This window comes from Oncorhynchus mykiss, chromosome 9 (assembly GCF_013265735.2).
Source record: "Oncorhynchus mykiss isolate Arlee chromosome 9, USDA_OmykA_1.1, whole genome shotgun sequence".
NCBI classification, from domain to species: Eukaryota; Metazoa; Chordata; class Actinopteri; order Salmoniformes; family Salmonidae; genus Oncorhynchus; species Oncorhynchus mykiss.
Window position 1 is genome coordinate 56,154,168 of NC_048573.1, and position 6,000 is coordinate 56,160,167.

Genomic DNA, 6,000 nt, shown 5'->3' on the forward strand with positions numbered 1-6,000 from the left:
TCAGATGGGGGCCGCACAGCTCCATTAACTATTAAAGTGTGGTTATCTCTGGGTAATGGGACCGCAGTATCTGAGAGAGAAAACCCTTCCAGAGATTGCGTAGTCTGAGCTTTGATGTATGAGCCTTCCCACTCTACATTATAGGATCCTCTCTGCACCATACTCTGACTGACTGTAAGTAATCATGATATGTGTGGTGTCATTGTGATGAAAGAAAATAGGCACTCACACTACAACTCTCCAGGCGTCAAAGCAAATTTATGGGCGACATACAGTATAACATGTCAGGTGATATAGGCTCTTGAAAGGGCTTCAGGTAGCCTAGCGGTTAAGAGTGTCTAGGTGAAAAATCTGTCGATGTGCCCTTGAACAACGCACATAACCCTACGTGTTCCTGTAAGTCTCTCTTAAAATGTCATCTAAAATGAGACAATCATTCTGGATACAGGCACACTTAAGGAAATAACCATAATAACTCTCCTATTTGTGATGACTTAGTATGAGACGCTTTGATCAAATCAAGACCAGCTTTTACCTTTTATAACCCTACAGACAAAAAAATACAGCTTTCTCATTGCTTAGTATTGCTTCGTGTCATGGCAGAGCATAGCTGTACCCATCTGAAATTCAAAGCATTTTAGACAATTATACAAATCATCACCAGGCCTGTACCCAATAATGGGATCACACCATCATTAGTAAGCATATTTGGCAAGTGTCTTACATTTTCAAACTATCCCTTACCCGGTCTATAATACCAACTTGTTCCAAGCAGACCACCATAGTCCCCGTGAACAAGAACGTCAAGGTAACCTGCCTAAATGACCATCGCCCCATAGCACTCACACCTACAGTATAGCCATGAAATGCATTGAAAGGCTGGTCATGGGTCACATCAACACCATCATCCCAGACACCCTGTACCCACACCAATTTGCATACTGCCCCAACAGATCCACAGATGACGCAATCTCTATTACACTCCACACTGCCCTCATCCACCAGTACAAAATTAATACCCATGTAAGAATGCTGTTCATTGATTACAATGCGTTCAACACCATGGTCTCCTCCAAGCTCAGGACCCTGGGACTGAACACCTCCCTCTGCAACTATATCCTGTACTTCCAGATGGTCCACCCCGAGGTGGTGAGGGTAGGCATCAACACTTCCTTCCTCCAAGCTGACCATCAACACGGGGGCAGCTCAGGGGTGTGTGCTTTGTCCCCTCCTGTACTCCCTGTTCACCCAAATCTGCGAGGCCATGCACTAATCAAACACCATTATCAAGTTTGATGATGACACGTCGGTGGTAGGACTGATCACCGACGACAATGAGGCAGCCTACAGGGAAGTCAGAGACCTGGCAGTGTGGTGCCAGGACAACAACTTCTCCCTCAATGTCAGCAAAATAAAGGAGCTGATCGTGGACTACAGGAAATGGAGGGGTGAGCACTCCCCCATCCACATCGATGGGGCTGTAGTGGAGCAGGTCGAGAGCTTCAAATTCCTTGTGTCCACATCACTAATTTACACGGTCCACACACCCACACAGTTGTGAAGAGGGCCACGACTGCGCCACCAAAGCCAAAAGCTAATCAAATGGCTAACCGGACTACCTGCAATGACCCTTTTTTGAACTAACTCTCTTGCACTGGACTCTATCCGCGCTCACGCACGCACGCACACACGCACGCACACACACACACACACACACACACACTGCTGCTGCTACTGTGCCACATACGCTGCTGCTACAGCTCAGTCTATTATCTCAGTCTATCACTTTACCCTTACCTATACCAGTGGTGGTCAGTGCCGTTTACGATGAGGGAGGACACATTTTTTTGCATCTAAAATCTAAAACATATTTTGATTTGTTTAACAGTTTTTGGCTATTACATAATTCCATATGTGTTATTTCCTAGTTTTGATCTCTTCACTATTACTCTACAATGTAGAAAATAGTACAAATAAAGAAAAACCCTTGAATGAGTAGGTGTGTCCAAACTTTTGACTGGAACTGTAAGTGAATTTGACCCAATATTTTTGGTTCCCTAAAATGGGGGGACAATGTACAAAAAGTGCTGTCATTTTGAAATGGTTTACCCGATATGGATGAAAATACCCTTATATTAAAGCTGACATTCTGCACTTAACCTCATTGTCATTATATCATTACAAATTTAAAAAAATGTGTCACTGTCCCAATACTTTTGGAGCTCACTGTATAGCATAGCTACTGTACCTCAATCACCTCGCACGCACATCAACACGGTACTGGTACTACCTGTACAGTGACTATACAAAACATTAAGAACACCTACTTTTTCCATGACATAGACTGACTGGGTGAATCCAGCTGAAAGATCCTGTATGTTCACTTATTGATGTTAAATCCACTTCAATCAGTGTAGATAAAGGAGAGGAGACAGGTTAAAGATCCTGTATGATCACTTATTGATGTTAAATCCACTTCAATCAGTGTAGATAAAGGAGAGGAGACAGGTTAAAGAACCATTTTAAGACCTGAGACAATTGATACATGGAGGGTGTGCAAGCTAAAATATTTAAGTCCCTTTGAACGGGGTGTGGTAGTAGCTGCCAGGCGCACTGGTTTGTGTCAAGAACTGCAATGCTGCTGGGTTCTTCATGCTCAACAGTTTCCTGTGTGTATCAAGAACGGTCCACCACCGAAAGGACATCCAGGCAACTTGACACAACTGTGGGAACCAATGGAGTCAACATTGGCCAGAATCCCTGTGGATCGCTTTTGACACCTTGTAGAGTCCATTCCCCAATGAATTAAGGCTGTTCTATGGGCAAAAGGGATACTCAGTGTATATATCCATGTTATTTGTACTCATTATTGTTATTCATTATTCACTGTGTATTTATTCCTTGTGTCATTATTTCATTTTTTTTCTCATTTTTTTTACTCTGCATTTTTGGAAAAGGACCCATAAGTTAGCATTTCACTGTTAGTCTACACCCATTGTTTAAGAAGCATGTGACAAATACAATTTGATTTGATCTGTCTCGAACCCTCAACTGTCCAGTGCAGGCCAGGGTCATGTACAGGAATCACACCTTCAATGACTCTCCCTTACTGTTCTACTCTCCTTTGAACCCTCCTAAGGGTATCTGGGGAGTGTGACCTTTCAGTTGCTCGGCCTTAGGGGATGCAGGAGTAGCTGGGGTAGCGAGTAGCAGGGAGAAGCTGGGGTACAGGAGGGAACCATCCATCCAGCCAAGTAACCGGGCAGGCGGTTGAGTACCTGGGGGGCAGGGTGGCATTCCACCTGGCTGGCTAGATGCATAAATCATCCCATTATGCTATTCTGCAGCTGCAGTCCAATTAACCTACGGGGACCCTGTGAATGTAGTTACAGCCAGTGATTAATTACACTGCACTGACAACAGACCAGAGCTCACACACTCCCAAAGGGCAGTTTCATAGCTTCATTTTGGAGTTTTTAGTTTCTCAATGAAGTACTGAGCTGTTGTTATAATGTGTTGTCGTGTTTTGGTGCGAGGGTTCTCTGCCTTCCATGTCTTAAAATGTTATTGATTTCTACCTGAGTAATTGGTGGGTAGTGAGATGGCACAATATACGGAAAAACAAACACACAGACAGGCAGGCTGCAGGTACACATACTCACTCACACCACCAAGCATACACTATAAAGAGTATTGAAAGCAGTTTGCAATAAAAACAACATACTCTGCAATTTGTTCAAAACTATCCATACAAAGAACCTCCACCTCTTGATAGCACACCTATCAGGATACAGTTAGGTGCAATTATTTCCTTAAACATGATCTAAGACAAAGCCGCTGTTCTCCCCTCTCCCTACTAATTTGAATAGTGGCCTTAATTAAACATGAAAAGGCAGGGAATGAGGGGGAAGAGAAAGGTTAATGGGACTGACACAAAGAGCAGAACAGACAGCAGAGAAGGACTAGCCTTAACTGTCACATCCAGACTGTTTCACAGTCTATGCCATATCACAGTCTCCAGGAGCCAATTAAAGCCAGGGCTTCATCCAAAATGGCACTGTATTCCATATATAGCGCAGTACTTTTGACCAGGGCCCAACCTTTGTTTTCTCTGAAAGTACAGACCCTCTCTGAGAGCAGAGCTTGTAATGACCTCTATCTTTCTCTCAATGATGTGTACACTCAGGGTAAAGTCTGGCTGCCTCCACATCCAATAGAAAGGTCACAGATGATGTAACAGAGGAGAGGGGTGAAGGGAACAGACAAGTTCTTGGGATTTAATGGCAAGAGGGCAGTGGAGTGGGGACCCGTGTCTATTATTTGGTTTGTGGCTTGGGTTGGAATCAAAAGCTCTATAAGCACTGCATCAATATGTTTTTGTTTTGAAGGAGTGAGATGGTGGGTCATTGCAAGTACAAAATCAAAGAAGAGGAACAGGTGCCTTGATTGGTGTACGCCACACAATGTTTTTGTCAGCGTGTGTGAGTTTGTTTTGTTCTCATCATGATTGTGTATGCATTTGGCTATGTCTGCAAATCCTTATGCAGAAAAACATCTTACCTTCCATGTTTCCATGTTTGAATGGTTTAATTATGTGCTTTAGTGTTTTTACCACTTTGCTACTTAGAGGCTCATCCAACTTAAATTGAATGTATTGTTGTTGTTTTGCGACTAGCACTGCTTGAATTGAGATTAAAGCCACATACTACTCATGCCTGATCCTGCTTCAATAGCAGAGTTGTCTTGGTATACCCAATAGGCAGGGTCCTGCAACACATACAGCAACAATAACACTCAGCTGCTGCACTACATACTTCTGTAAATTAGATTATGTTCACACAATATGGTAATAATTTGGTACCGTATATGTACACCCCTCTCTAAGATGAGCTGCAGAGACTGATAAAGAAGAAGCACTGAGGAAGCTCCATGGATATCTCATGAACTACAATCCATTTTCAACATTGTAGCTTACAGAAGGTATATAGAAGGTATATATTTCCCCCTGTCACTTCACTGCTTTCAGCCCATGCTATTATTTGTGTTTCTAGAGCTACAGGGGGAAATATGAAAAACTGCAATGCACACCCAATGTGGTAAGTTTCAAGTTTTAATGTCATGTGCACGAGTACAGTGAAATGTCTTTCTTGCCAGCTCCAAAACCAATAATGCAGTAATGAATATCAATGTAGCACTAAAAATAACAAGCTAGATCAAAAACACAATAAATACAAATAAGAAATAAGAAGAACACGAGAAAGTAAGAAAGCTATATACGGGATCAGTTCCAATACTCTTTACATGAAGCTCCTCTTATACCTGGGTAACAACAATGCAATTACCCATACTCCCAAAATCCAAATAGTGAATTGTCTTCAATGGGTGTAATGGCCACTCATGTACACCTGAGGACTTTACGTAAAGTCACACCCATTTTCTTTACCTGCCCTATTATTTTCAGCTACTGCGAATGTTGTGCCCGCCATACACCAATCAATATGCTTTACAAATGTGCACTTAACTTATTTTGCTATTTGTCAGGAACAGTATTTAGTATATGGGTTGGTAACATACAGTAGTTTCCAATAACAATGTTGACTGTCAGGATTATAGATGATGATCCTCACTTATTTAGTAGTCAGGTTTGATAGAATCAAGTCTCATGTAAAAGGAAGCAGTGTTTAGGAAAGGCCACCTGCAGCCACCTTGGCATGGGAGGTGATCCACGGTGTCAAGGTAGGGCTTCCTCGAGGGCAGGGCTCGATGGCGCAGTCTGCAGACAACCTGGCATGTCCCTGATTTGGTGTCCAGAACCCTACTCTGAGTCATTGGGCTTAGCACTCGTCTATCAGTTCCTAGGGTCACACTTTCCCTACAGCACTGAACAAAAGAAACATCTCCACCACTGTGTGTGTGTGTGTGTGTGTACACTGCCTTCGGAAAGTATTCAGACCCCTTGACTTTGTCCACATTTTGTTACGTTACAGCCTTTACTCTAAA